This window comes from Dipodomys merriami, unplaced genomic scaffold (genome assembly GCF_024711535.1).
Source record: "Dipodomys merriami isolate MVZ:Mamm:240054 unplaced genomic scaffold, mDipMer1.0.p SCAF_6, whole genome shotgun sequence".
Classification (NCBI taxonomy): Eukaryota; Metazoa; Chordata; class Mammalia; order Rodentia; family Heteromyidae; genus Dipodomys; species Dipodomys merriami.
The window spans coordinates 26,828,614-26,844,844 of NW_027206179.1; positions in this window are offsets into that span (position 1 = coordinate 26,828,614).

The following is a 16,231-nucleotide window of genomic DNA, read 5'->3' on the forward strand; positions in this document are numbered from 1 at the left end:
TTGTTTGTTTATTTTTTTTGTGGTATAGTGTACTTTAATGGATTAAAGAAACAGGTTTCTAGGTCTATTAAACTCAAAGAGAAAAAAAACAAAAGGGAAATGAGAAAAAGAAAGGATTGCCTTATTAGTTTGGCATATAAGTACACAGATGAGAACTGACTTAATGACATACAAAACTTACATAATTAATACCATATATAATTTATGTTATATATAGTTACATTAAACTATATTTAAAAATATGCAGTCATAGTCAACATATGGATTTAATAAAAAGATTAAGTGTGACTATTATGATCATATAATTAAGAAGTTCATGTCTTTACTGTTTTGTTTCATCCTGTAGCATTTATATGTTTATTGGAGAATTTGGATAATTATTGTTGACAAGTTTTGAACTGGCAGTGTACAGTAATATCTTCTGATTGCTGCTGTGTTTTTCCATGTGATTTGTTTAGTTAATTCAGTCAGTTGTAAAAATTAACATGTTACTATATATGTATGGGTGTGTATACACTTTTCTGGAATCTTAAAAAATGCTTCAAACCAGAATCCTTAAAATTAAGTCCTAAAAGAAAGAGCTCTTGTCAGAGATTAACTATATCCGGCTCTGACACTCTAAAGTCCTCTTTCATTTTTTTCCAAAGCAAAGTAATTGTGTTGATATTGAGGTGTCAATGGAAAAAAAATAGGTTTGGTCTTCTAGAAGTACAGTTTAATAATTGCTATTCCTGTCATTATCTGAACAATAATGCACTTAGTTTTTCCTCCCTAAAGGTTAAGGACATTGTTATATTATCAAAAGTAGCACTTTCAAAATTGCACAAAATGATACATGTTCTTTTGAAGGCATTTTATCAATGCCTATTGATTCAACCCAGAAACTGAATTTAATAATGACTACTTTACTAAGTACATTTCACTGTTCAGTCCTTGAAGCAACAATCTTCAAATAAGTGGGCTGCACCTGCATGACACCTAATCACTTACCTTTATCATTTTAGTGTATCAGAAGTGATGCTGGTTGGTGCAGGTGGTTCATGCCTGCCATCATAGCTGAGATCTGAGGATTTTGGTTCAAAGCAACCCAGGTAGGAAAGTCTATGACACTCTTATCTCTAAATAAGCACTTAAAAAGAGCCAGAATGGATTGATTACCAGAGTGCTAGCTTTGAGCAAAAATGCTCAGGGACAGCACCCAGGCCCTCAACTGGCATCCTCCCCATCCCCCCACACGCCGTTTGCTTAAACTGGCATTAGACAACTCGAACTGGGAGTAAATTTATTATCTGTTACTCACCTATGATACACTTTTAAATTTGTATTTTAAAAAAGAGTATTAGCTTCATGACAAAAACTTTTAGATTTTTGGTCTGGAATGTATATTCTTGATCTTTAGAAAATATGAACATTTGAGTTTTATGGTATATCATTAAGAAATTAATCTAATAGTGTAAAATATGATTGAATATAGCAAATAGTTTAATTACTTGTAATTCTATATACATTATTTAATGAGCAAGGTTATTATTTTGCGGAGTTGTACTAAAGGTTAAATAATGAGTAAAAGTTATGGGGTATGAATGTACCTGGTTTTGATTTTATTAAGTTGACAAAGTTAAATGAATCACACAAATTAAATTTAAGTTTTGCTACTTGACAAGCAAACAAAGTGATGTGAAAGATGGCGTATAGTCTGAGATTTTATCCTACTTACAAGCTAATACAGTAATTTATTAACTTTTTCTGGGTGCTGGCAGAAGATCAAGACTTGTGTGTCAGATATGAAAGAGTAGTGTGCAGATCAGGATTTACTCCATTTCTTTGAGCCCTGAACCCCACACGTGACACCAGGAAAGAGACCAGATATTGCCTTTTTGCTACAATAATAAGTATTACAATGGAGGAATTCTGGACTTTATTATTTGCTTATGGACATTAAGCAACTTTAGCTTTTGCTCCAGAGGAAAAGGAACCATCACTGTCTCCAAATGTTTTTCATTATGCAAACATATTTGAGAAGACAATCTGTAACAGGTGACATCAATTTTTTTGTATGATGTATGGACACCTAAATCATTCCTGTAGAATGGTATCTCAACAAACTGGTTTACATTAATATATAGTGTCATGGAAAAATCTATCTATCTATCTATCTATCTATCTATCTATCTATCTATCTATCTATCTATCTATCTATCTGTCTGTCTGTCTGTCTGTCTGTCTGTCTGTCTGTCTGTCTGTCTGTCTGTCTGTCTGTCTATCTATCATCTCTCTATCTATCATGGCAATACTGAAGTTTGAATTGAGGACCTGGCAGATTGCTAGGCAAAGATTCTGTCACTTGTGCATGTGTCAGCTGTGTTTTGCACAGGTTATTTTCAAGTTAGAGACTTGCTGTTCTGTGTGGCCTAGTCTGGCCTGTGCTTCTCCATGGCATTAGGGATTCCAGGTACTTGCTACTCTGCCTAACCATTGTATTTTCCCTGATACTGGGATAACAGGTGCATGAACCTTGTCCAGCCATTGGTTGATACTTTTATGGCTTTTTATAATTCTGTCCTCCTCATCAACCTTTCCCATTTACAGTGAGGAGAGATGCTATGACATGATGTTAGACTTCTTTTCACCATCTAAAGTAGAAGCCATTGATAGTTTTCTGTGGTCAATCTCAATGTTGAGTAAATATTTTTTATTTCCTAGTCTATGTTGGAATTCTAGGAAGGAAATGAAAGATATTGTCTAAGTGTTGAATCTATCTATTTGAAAAATAGATCTATCTATCTATCTATCTATCTATCTATCTATCTATTTGAAAAATGTCACAATACCCCAAGTACTGCAGATAATCAACAACACCATTTAATTGAGAAATCAATGTGAAGAAGAAAAAGTAAGGGATTTTTGTCAACAAAGCATACGTACATAATATCTACTGTTGATTATTTTTTTCTTTTTTTATTGTGAAAATACTGTACAGAGGGGTTACAATTACATGGGCAAGATAACGAGTACATTTCTTTTATTTTTATTTTATTTTATTTTTTGGGTCTGGTCGTGGGGCCTGAACTCTGGGCCTGGGCGCTGTCCCTCAGCTCTTCAGCTCAAAGCTAGCACTCTACCACTTGAGCCACAGCACCACTTCCGGCTTTTTTCTTTTTGCTTATGTGGTGCTGAGGAATCGAACCCAGGGCCTCATGCATGCAAGGCAAGCACTCTACCACTAAGCCACCTTCCCAGCCCTAACGAGTACATTTCTTATCAAGCATTGTAGCCTCCTTTGTTTCCCCTTCCCATCCCTTCCCATCTTCCCCTAGCGCCCTGCCCCCCCACCAAAATTGTAAAGTTCGTTTTCGACATAATGACTTGTACATCTCATTGTTGCAATGGGTCCTTGGTGATTATTTTCTAAAGCAATCATTGTGATAGATAAAGAGTTGAGTTGTAGAACAGGTTAAAAAAACCACGAGATAAAAATCACTTGTATACAGTCCTAAGTTTAAGAAAAACACCTATTATTTTTCACAAAAAAATAAAAATTAAAATTAAAAAAAGAAAAACACCTATTATTTTGTAATCTTCATTTTAAACTATATATCTTATGTATTTAAATTTTATTTTGAAGAATTAAAATGGACACTTAAAATAGCTTAAATATATTGTGTAAGTATTAATTTAAAATACATATTTTATTTGTGAGTATAAAAATATGGAAAACTTGGGCTGGGATGTAGCACAGGGGCAAGGTGCTTGCTTAATAACTGCAATGTCCTAGGTTTGATCCCTAGTGCCATAAAAAAGAAATGACCAAAAAATGATCCGGTTAAAACTTATATGGAAAACTCACTAGGCTTGAGAAAACTCAGGTGATGATTTGCTGAATTGCAAGAGAAAACTTGCAGATTTGAGGTTCAGAATAGGAAAATTGAATCAAGATTTGCTGCAAAGTGACCAGTCTGTGCAATTGTCCTAATCCCTGTCTCTCTTTAATCTCCCTTCTCTTTTATTGTAAAAGTGATGTACAGAAGGTTTACAGTTACATATGTCACAATGTGAGTACATTTTTTGCCCAGTGTCACCCACTCCCTCATTTTCTCCCAGTTTTTCCCTCCTGAACCCCAAGTTGTATAGTTCATTTCCAACATAGTGTGTAGTGAGAATCATTGAAGAATTAGTTCACTCTTTGCAACACCATGTCTGTGCTTCTCCTTCTGCTCCTCATATCAGACAAACTTACATACAAGACAAAAGGGTGAAAACAGGAAAAAAAGAACTGCAAATAGTACAGTCAAACATCCCTTACTTCCATTTATTGGAGTTATTTTGATAAACATCATTTTATGTGATTATATGCACATAGATATAGGGTCCTTGTGATCTTCTCCTCAGAATATCCTCCTGTGGTCTCATTTTGTGAATGTTTAGAGTCCTGTTTAGGTAATTATGTCTAAGTGTATATTTTTAATCTTTTACTGTCCATTGGGTTTACTTGTAGATTTATAGGCACATTCTAATTATTACATGAGAGAAACCATGCACCCTGTGCTTCTTTTGGCCTGATATTTCATTTAATATAATTTTTCCAAGTCTTTCCATTTCCATTTGAATTGGGCAATGCCATTCTTTCTGATGGAATCATACAATTCCACTGTGTATATATACCTCATTTTCTTGATCCATTCTTGCAATGAGGGGCATCAGGGTTGATTCCATATCTTAGCTATGTGGTAAACAATGCTGGAATAAACAAGGTTGTGTTAGTGTCTTTAGTGTGGTCATTTGTGCTCATTTGTGGTCATTTGGATAAATGCCAATGAGTGGGATTGCTGTGTCTCTTGAGGAATCTCCATACTGCTTTCCAGAGTGATGGAACAAATTTACATTCCCATCAACAGTGTAGCAGCATTCTTTTTTGGCTACATCCCAGACAGCATGTTTTATTAGTTTTTTTTGTAATGGCCATTTCCTTTCTATAAGACTATTCCATGAATCGAAATGAGAAATTTTCTCAATGTTTTTAAGTAAAAATTTAGATGATGCTCTCCATATTTCATCCAAAATCCACTTTTTATGTATTGTAGACTGTAATTCATAGCCCAAGAGGATATGTTTAACTATCCCCCTCTTGCCTGTCACTATTCAAAATCATTTTATATTATCTCTGCCTGTAATTTCAGTGTTTTCTACTCTTTTGCTTACATAAATTGCATCTACACAAGTCATGTTCCATGATTTTTATTTTTCTATTTTTTCTTAATCTCTTACAATGTAGATATAAGCTACCCTGGTTATTTAAGAAATGAAATACCTGTTTATTGGAAGACCAATGTTGTTCTCCAGAACTAAATTCCTTATGTGAAAGATACTTCTTTTACTTTTTTTGTATGTTTTTTATTGTAAAAATACTAAACAGAGGGGTCAGTTACATGAGCAAGGTAATGAGTACATTTCCTATCGAGTATTGTTGCCTTCTCCTGTTTTTCCTCTACCATCCCTTCCCTTCCACCTCCACAACTTACCCCACCACCACCCCCGGGGCTGCCAAATCAAATACATCAAATACAGTGAAAACGGGTCAAATCCAGTAAAAATGGGGGTTATATGGTAGGGGAGGAACATACAAAGAAACAAAAAAAGTCACATGATAAATTATAAACACATTAGAAACAATATCAAGAAAGAAAAAATATTTGTGTCCTTATCTTGGAGTTCATTTTGCTTAAAACTATCTTATATGGTCATATGTACATAGCTTTTAGCCTTTTCTACTTGTCCTACACATGTACTAGTTATTGCAAATAAGGGAAACCATGAGACCTATGTTCTTTTGGCCTGGCTTATTTCACTTAACATAATTTTTTCCAAGACTTTCAATTCCCTTACAAATGGGCGATGTCATTCTTTCTGCTGGAGGCATAGAATTCCATTGTGTATATATACCACATTTTATTGATCCATTCATCTACTGAGGGACATCTGGGTTGGTTCCATATCTTAGCTATAGTAAATAATGCTGCAATAAATATAGTTGTGCTGGTAGCTTTAGTATGATCTTGTTTGTGATCATTTGAGCAAATGCCCAAAAGTGGGATTGCTGGGTCATAGGGGAGTTCTATGTGGAGTCTTTTGAGGAACCTCCATACTACTTTCCAAAGTGGTTGGAAGGTAGTATCAACAATGCAGTAGGGTTCCCTTCTGTCCACATCCCCTGAAGGATCTGTTATTATTAGAGTTCTTGATTATAGCCATTCTAACTGGAGTGAGGTGGTATCTCAATGTTGCTTTGATATGCATTTCTTTTATGGCTAGAGAGGTTGAGCATTTCTTCATGTGTCTATTGGCCATCCTTTTTTCCTCTTCAGAGAAGTTTCTCTTTAAGTCTTTAGCCCACTTATTTATTGGGCAGTTGCTTCTTTGAGGATTTGTTGTTGGGGATTTAATATTTTGAATTCCAAGTATATTTTAGATATGAGATCCTTGTCTGTTTTATGGCTAGTGAAGATCTTCTCCCAATCCGTGGGCTTTCTATTGATCTTGCTAGCTAAGTCCTTTGCCATGCAGAAGCTCTGAAACTTCATGCAATCCCATTTGTAGAACATGAAAGATATTTCTCACTCATAAATATTCTTTAGGTCAGGCTATTTCTTAAGCTGCATTTTGAAGGCAGTTATTTAAAATTGTGAGTTATCGTAAAGCAAACTATTTTCAATGTCATTGATTGTTATTCATTGAATATCTTCTGGCTGTACTTCACAAGCTATCATTGGATAATGTCCCAGTCAAGGCTGAACTCTGGTTAGATGATTAAAACTTCTAACATGAAATTTGAATTTACAATTCATTTTGGTATTTCAGACAGAATTTCACTAACAATAATCAAATAAAAAGTGTTGATAGATGAACTTTTCCTTTCATGGAATTATGATAACAAGTACTTTCAAATAAGTAAGATTAGCCTTAGAATTTCTGGAATCTTCCAATGTACAAAGAGTGTATTAAGATGGAAACAAGTTAATATATACTTACCTCATTTTACCTCATTTTTGAACCTGAGCATCACAAAATGATTATACCAGGTTTTTATTTGCAGTAACTAGTATATGTCTGAGATAAGCAGAAACAGTTAGATAAGTTGATGTTAGGTGAAATGAACCTCAAGATAAGGACTCAATTGGCTTTCTTTCTTGTGATTGTTTCTAACATATTTATAAAGTGATTTCTTTGTTGCTTTGTATGTCCCTCCCCCACAGTATAACCGCTGTTTTCACTGTATTTATTGTTGGTATAATTTGGGGAGGGGAAGGGAAATAACAAATTGTTTAAATATGGATATAGGTGGACCCATTGCAATAATGAGATGTACAAGACATTATGTCGAAAAATGAACTTTACAACTTTGGCTGGGGTCGGGGATGGGAGGGCAGGGATGGTAAGGGGAAACAAAGGAGGAGGCAACAATGCTTGATAAGAAATGCACTCATTACCTTGTCCATGTAATTGTAACCTCTCTGAAAGGTATTTTCACAATAAAAAACTTATTAATATAAAAAAAGAAATTTAGAATGTCTGCTTTGACTCCGAGGTCTTTGATCCTTTTGGAGTTGATTCTGGTGCAGGGTGCTGTATAGGATCTAGCTTTAGTTTTCTAGTAGTTAACCAATTTTGCCAGCACCATTTACTGAAGAGGCTGTCTTTCTTCCATTCTATTCTTTTAGCTCCCTTATAAAAGATTAGATGGCTATAGATCTTTAGGTTCATTTCTGGGTTTTCAATTCTTACATGATGGAATAGGAGAAATGCTAGGTCTCCTTAGCACAGGTTGAAATTTTCTTAATAGAGATCCAGAAAGAGAAGAAATCAAAGAAAGCTTGGACAAATGGGATTGCATGAAATTGCAGAGCTTTTGCATGGCAAAGGACATAGCCAGCAAGATCAATAGAAAGCCCACGGATTGGGAGAAGATCTTCACTAGCCATACAACATAGATATGAGACAATGGTCTCATATCTAAAATATACCTGGAACTTAAAAAATCCCCCCAAAACAAATCTTCAAAGAAACAATTGCCCAATAAATAAGTGGGCTAAAGACTTAAAGAGAAACTTCTCTGAAAAGGAAAGAAGGATGGCCAATAGACACATGAAGAAATGCTCAACCTCTCTAGTCATAAAAGAAATGCATATCAAAACAACATTGAGATAGCACCTCACCCCAGTTAGAATGGCTATAATCAAGAACTCTAATAACAACAGATGCTGGAGGGAATGTGGACAGAAGGGAACCTTACTACATTGTTGGTGGGAGTGTAAACTTGTTCAGCCACTTTGGAAAGCAGTATGGAGGTTCCTCAAAAGACTCCACATAGAGCTCACCTATGACTCAGCAACCCCACTTTTGGGCATTTACCCAAATGATCACAAACAAGACCATACTAAAGCTAGCAGCACAACTATGTTTATTGCAGCATTATTTACTATAGCTAAGATATGGAACCAACCCAGATGTCCCTCAGTAGATGAATGGATCAAGAAAATGTGGTATATATACACAATGGACTTCTATGCCTCCATCAGAAAGAATGACATTGCCTCATTTGTTAGGAAATGGAAAGGCTTGGAAAAAATATATAAGTGAACTAAGCCAGGCCCAAAGAAACATAGGTCCCATGGTTTCCCTTATTTACAATAACTAGTATATGTCTGAGACAAGTAGAAGAGGTCAGATAAGTTGATGTTAGGGGAATAAACTCCAAGATAAGTATTCAAATGATTTTTTCCTTTCATGCAATTGTTTCTAACATATTTACAAGATGATTTCTATGTTGCTTTGTATGTCCGTCCCCCACGATATAACCCATGCTTTCACTGTATTTGATGTTGGTATAATTTGTGGATAGGAATGGAAAAAACAGTTTTACTAGGGATACAGATGAAACCATTGCAACAATGAGACGTACAAGTCGTTATGTCAAAAAACGAACTTTGCAACTTTGGTGTGTGTGGGGGGGGAGGGGAGTATGGGAAGGGATAGGAAGGGGAAACAGAGAGGAGGCAACAATGCTTGATAAGAAATGTACTGGTTATCTTGCCCATGTAACTGTAACCCCTCTGTACTGTATTTTCACAACAACAAAAATAAATATAAAAAAAAAGAAAAAAAAGAAATTTAAATGACTCTCAACATTTCCAGGAGGCCTTTAGTAGCAGTAATGCCTTAGCTCATTTTTGTTGTTATAACAAAATACCTAAGACCTTCTTCTTTATAAATAAGAGAAATTTACTTTCTCACAAATCTGTTTTTTTTTTTAATGAAGTGGAATTTTCATTTATCTGAAGGCTGTATCTTCTGGAGAGTATAAATGCTATGTTCTTACAAGGCAGAAGACATGGGCAAAAGTTTGTATGAAGCCTCCTTTATAGAGGCCTTAATCCTCTCCCAGAGGAAGATCCTTCAAATATTAACCAACTCTTCAAGTACTCACCACTTAATATTGCCATAATGGCAGGCATTGAAGTTTTCAGGAGACATTGTAAAACCATCACACAGAAGCTAGATCAACAGTAATTTCTTGATGCTTTTCTTTTCTTTCTTTTTTTTGGGTGGGGAGAGGGGTCCGGTCGTGGGCCTGAAGTCTGGGCTTGGGCACTGTCCGTCAGCTCTTCAGCTCAAGGCTAGCACTCTACCACCTGAGCCACAGCGCCACTTCCGGCTTTTTTTTCTGCTTTTGTGGTGCTGAGGAATCGAACCCATGGCCTCATACATGCAAGGCAAGCACTCTACCACTGAGCCATCTTCCCAGCCCTTGACACTTTCTTTGTTCAGGAATGTATAGTGTTTGGAAGCCAGGTCTCTGCCTCACATGATATTCTTGTGAAGTGGTAAGTCACTTTCAGAAATGGGAAAAGTTAAGCAAACTATATAACCTTTTATCAAATACTTTGGATAGAATATTAATGCTAGTTAGAATCAGACAGTTTGCACTATTTTAGAGAAGCTATTTGGAGACAGTAGGTTTAGCTTTAGACAAAGAAATATAACTCTCTGTTTCTTTAAATTCTTAATGGAAGTGGAAAATTAAATGTAGATTTCATCACTCAGTAGATAACGTTAATAGCCTATTTCCTGGATTTAGTTCCTGAGCCTCACCTTCCTGTCTATGCAACATAAGAATGCTTTCATACAAAACTTCAAAATAACCCTTCCCTGAGCTCCTGAAATGTTGTCTCTTATTTCTTCTTCTCTGCTTATAGAGACATAATAGAGCTTCAAACATGCTAGGCAGGTGCTCTACTACTGATTCACAGACTCTGCGTCAGACTTTAAAATTCCTTCTGGAATAAGCATGGATTTCAGGGAAGGCTGACTTTGGTAAAGGTAGAGGGAATACAATAGTGTAACATGGTAGCACAGGAAGTCTGGTTATCTCCACAGCTTTCTCTTCCTAAGTAACATGTTCTAGCTTCTTATCAGCTGTGAATCTGAGGATGGACTTCCAGAGAGGGAAGTCTGAGGTAGAGCTTTCCAGGCGGTGCAAGGATGGTCAAAGTTGGCTTTAAGGTTGTGAGTTCATACTGAGAGCGAAGACAGGGGAGGAAGCACAGATAAAAGAAGAAATTGCCTAATAGCAATATGTTTTCAATATATGTACTTTTGTAGAACAAGCCTGCAAAAGTTGGAGGACAATAGAAACAAAAGTTTCATGGCTTATGACAAGAACAAGATTAATGAAATGAGCTGGGTGCTGGTGGTATAATCCAAGCTAAGCAGGAGGCTGAGATCTGAGAAATGTGGTTCAAAGCCAGCCCAGGCAGGAAAATCAGGGAAAGTATCTCCAATTAACCACCAGAAAACTGAAAGTGATGCTCAAAGTGATAGAGTGCTAGCCTTGAGCCAAAGAGCTCAGGGACAGGGCCCAAGCCCAGAACTCAAGCCTCACCACTGACCAAAAAAAAACCAAGTGAATGGTGTGTAGGGCAAGGGTGAGTTTATTTGGCAACTGCTCTCTTTGGTGAGCCTCAAGAGAGAACCAACTCATTCGTTTGTAGACAGCACCTGTGAAAACAGGAGAGAATAACACTAGAAGTTAAGTTATCCCTGGACTTGCATCACAAATAGTTATAGAGCAAAAACAAAGTTGTGCCTAAGTTTAACATAAACTGTTTGCTAAAAGCGAGCATTCATGTGTCACTTCTGAATTTCAACTAAATTTATGTCAAGAGATTATAACAGTCTCTTGCAGTTTAAAGACCCTTTGGCAGCAGGGAAGATTTACTACGTTTGAGGGCAACATAAGCGTAGACACGCTAGTAACACGTTGATAGTAGTCAATGTGTGCTGGGAAAATAAACATCAATCGACTAAGTAGGATGACAGCATGAGGTGCCAGAGACTGGAACAATAGTCCTAAGAGTAAGAAAATGCAATTTCCCCTGCTGTGTTTTATGCCTCCTTTTATAGGAGCTACTGCATTATACAAATTAATATTTAATGCAGTTCAACACTGTGCTTGTCAAAGAGTAATACAGGATATAAGCCACTGGAAAAAAAATCACATATTTTTCTTTGTCTGACAGAGGGTAATGTACATTTTCCTCATTTCCATTACAGCTGCTTCCAGCTGAAGCTCAATTCTCTCTCCATCAAGGAATTCCCTTTCGTAACAAATAGTACCATGTAAATCAAACTGACACAGTGGAAAAGGAAGAAAATCACACTTCTCGGAGAAGAGACATCATGGTGTCTCAGAGAACTCTTTAGAATGATCAACATAGTGTTTTATTATATTAACTTTTTAAATATACAACTTAACTATATCTGTATTTCTTTAGCATAAAATTATACAAAGGAACTTGAAAGACCCTGAACCTTTTCAAACCATTTGAATATAGTGAGTTGATTTATGTGTAAGGGTTTTGGTTTAAAGTCATAATTTTTGCATTGTTGTACAGAGGGATTTCAATTCAACACATCAGTTTATGGGTACAATATGTCTTGATTGATGTCACCCCTTCCTTCATTCTCCCCCATCTTTCCTATCCCCTCCCAACTCCTCAAGTTACCTGGTTTTATTCTCACATATATACGTTTAATATTATGACTGTGTGTGAGGTGTTTAAAAGAAGTTTAATTTAAATGTTCAATACTAAATTTCCTTCCTTCCTCCTTCTCTCTAGTTACCCTTCCCTAGAAGTAACAAAAACTACCACATGTTTTCTGTGAATGCAGAAAACATTTATTTGGAAATATGCATTGCAAAATATTGACTTCAATTGATGTAAAATTTATACTGAGAAATACAACTTCAGACGATTGAATGATCCAGATATAATCAGCATACATTGCCTAAATATAATTCCTTATCATTCTGTACCCCTTATATTATGTACAGTTATTATGTATCAAGTAAAAAAATTACACCTGCATCTTTCATTTCTTTAACATTTGTGGAAGGTATACATGTGGGTGTCAAAATTTGACCCTTTGCTGTGTTTTCTAAGTCAGGAAAAGATACATATACTGCAGTAAATTGATTTTTAAACCAATTATTACCATCTATCTCTGATTTGCCTTATAAAGAGTGCTTTGGAATTTGTGTATTATGTATGCTAAATTCTGACTTATGGCAACGACTTGTATAGTCACTTTAGACTGATGTAGAAAAATAAGGAAATCATTGCTTTTTTGTGAATTAAAAAATGTACTGACTGTGACCATTGTTTTTGAGTGCCTTAACCTGCCTGGCAACTTGAGAATCATTTTGTCAGGATCTGAATTTTCACGGTGGCCTTGTCGTAGCCTTTGTCAATAAACCGTTCTCGCTTCACTGACATATTTTGTGATACCTTGAATACAGTGGTAGTGATACCACACTGACAGCTAACACTGGGCAATACCTATGGTGCAGTCTCAAGTATGAGATGTAGAAGACACCTCAGACCTAGGTGGAAAGAACTCATGAGTTTTAGCATACAAATACAAATGTATGTCACACAGGAATGTGTGACAGTGTTTTCCTATGCTGGCCATTTTAAAGTCCAGCTATTTAAAAATGTGTATCCATCAGATTAATTGAAAATAGTATGGTTTAAGAAAGTGCACTAGGTTTGAAGGGGTTGAGAGTCACCTTTCTAATAAATCTCTTCTTTGTCTCCTTACCATCAAGTGCTCTCCTCAGAAGACATTTACCCATTTAACACTAGTGTCGATCTTGCCACATCTTTCCATAGTTCTCCAACATTCCCATAGCACTGAGAGTAAAGTCCTGACCAAGTATTATTCAATCTTCTTTAACAACTTTAGCACTTCCTGAATAATCTCCATACCTCATTTGTCCATAGTAAGAGTAAATCTCTGCAATTATTCTCATTTATCCCAGAAATCGAATTTGAGAATATTTTTCACACTTCCTGTTGGAAGCTAAGTCTTTTACCCAAATAGCTTGATGGCAGTTCTGTGTTTCACCCTGTCTCTACTCAAACATAGTCTTCCCTATAAAATTACAGTGTCTTTGATGTCATGATCTTTCCCCTCACCTTGCTTATAGTTTTTCTCCTAGTCTCTATGAGTGCTTCATATTTTTAAAAAAATTTTTATTATGCCTTCCCTATAGATCACAAGTGGTCTGAGACTAGGGATACAATTTGATTTGTTTCAAAATTGATCCATGATTCCCAGAATTGTGATAGTATGTGTTGGGAGATCATCAGCAATTTATTTCTAGCCTCAATTTCTACCTCTCATATAAGACATCACCTACATGAATTACCTGAAAACTAAATAAGTTATATAGATTATTCTTATAGTGAATAATATTATTTCTTAACAATTCAACAATATACCTATGGATTGATATAATATCCATCTGTATCTAATTATCTATTCCCTACTGATTATATAAAATCATCTGTCAATGTGCTTATCTGTTCAATTAGAAAAATTGTTGGCATGACTAAGGAAATACCTATCTTCATGTCTTATCTCTCATATTCATCACAATTCTTCTGATAATTCTTGTTGTAATAGCTTTACAGTGCCTTTGGTTGTGCAGTGCTTGATATTTGTTCATCTTGTTAGTTTGCATAGAGTCTGGAAATGATTTTTCAAGAAAGCATTAATTTTATGATATGTTAGATGGGATGGGAAAATTGATATAGAAAAGTTCTCTGGGACCACATAATACATAATATTTTATTACCTATTTGAGAATATACTTCTATTTAGTAGTCAATTTTATTAGACATTTTTAAATCCTATATCGGCAATTACTATAGTAACCACATTTTGGAAAATGTATTTAACTTAATTACTATGGAGGAGGAATGGATTATGGTAAAGTTGCTGTAGATTATAGAAGTGTCTTTGTGAACAATAACTATAGAAATTGAACTTCAGCAGGAACTTTAAGATAAAATCATATCTCTCAGAGCAATTGAGGAGCTGAGTATAATCAAAGTTCATTATGTGTATGAATACTGTGATTGAAACTATTATGCACATGAAAATAATAAAATTATAGTTACAACAAATTTAATTAAAGAGTTTTGTCCATTACAGAAATAGAGGTAATCACACAAGTTTTTCAGCTTCTTTTCTTTTCCTATTTTTCTTTTCCTACAGGTCATCCTCAGATTTTTGTTTTATTTTAGTTAAAGTGATTCCTGTTGTTTGATTTATTGCTTGTTCATATAAAAAGAAACATCAAGTTACCAAATAGATGACATTTGGCTTTGATTATGACTTTTAGGGAAATGTATGCCTATTTTGAAGATTATACACAAAAATGAAATGAATATTTGTATATAAATTGATTTCTTAGAAGAAAGTCTAGAATTTAGAATGAATTGCAGCAATCTTTGAAAGAGAATTTTTTTAAATGATCCTCTTCAAAAGGAGATTGATTTTCAAAAGATGGAAGCTTTTGAAACATGACATTTTGTAAATTAAAACCTACATATTTGCCTAGAAAATAGACTTCAAATTAATGATTTTTTTACATTGAAATTGGATTAAATAATTTCACTTTCTGTTTTAACTTGATGGAGTTCAGATCATTGTATAATAAGACAATATTAAGGTCTTCTGATATAACTAGATAAACTTTGTAGAAAATCATATGCCTGTTATGTACATTTTATGAGAATGAAGTGCTTATATATTCAGTTGTGTGCTTTTAGGAAGAATGTAATTTGTAACACATAAATAAACCACTTGGACAAGCTATTTAACCTTTTTAAGCTTGTTTTCTCCGTTGTAAAATGAATATAATAAGAATAACTACCTTAAAGATAGTAAAACAGAGAGAGAGAGAGTGAGAGAGAGAGAGAGAAGTACCTCTCACTTTAAATGCCATGTCGAGGGAAACTACTGGTCTGACTTTTAAACCAGTATAAAAACGTCCTTCCAGAAGAAGAGGGAACATAGACATATTGATGAATAGCAGCCATAGCCTTTGCTCTACTCCAAATCTTCATACCACGTTTTGCTTTTCACTATTCAAATGCAAATTGTTATTCTCCAACTGCTTCTATAGGCCTCTTTTCTTAAACTCACTTGAAAAAATTTTTTTTCTCTTCAAAAGTAAAAAGAGTTTGTGTGACTTTTTTTCCAGCAAGAATTTAAGAAATATTAAATAACATAGCCCTAGACAAACTCATGACACCAGCATGACACCTCACGTGGATCATGGATATAGTCTTGATGTTGAATCACAAAAAGAAGAGAAACTGAAATGTCCCCAAGTTTTAGGTTTATGCAAAAAAAGAAAGACAGACATCCTAGGATTAAGGTCTACATTGTAGACCTTTTATCCTCTGAGTTAACCCAAAACAAGCCCTTAGCTTGCCTTCTCAATGAGTTTCTGGGAGTTTGCATACACTCATAAGCAACGCCTCATTTTCTTTTTTCCTGAGACGAGGCCTGCACCTGGCAATGGCTTCTGCTGCTAAGGATTTCTGGGAAGTTGGCATTTTGATTCCTCACCAGGCTCTTGCATTTGGATACCTCCTAAAACATAAAACCCCTGAGCAGACATACATGTACTTTTATTTCGTATTGTGTTGTAGAACAAATCTCCATGCAAGCAAAAAAATGTCTTTTTCCTCAAATATGAGACATTATCTAAAGACCTCACATTGGTGAACTAATGTTCTTTTGAACATTGCTCCCTTCCCCAAAAAGGTCCTTGAAACCCTTCATATGAACCATATCTATTTCCTGTCTGAACTGCCTATCT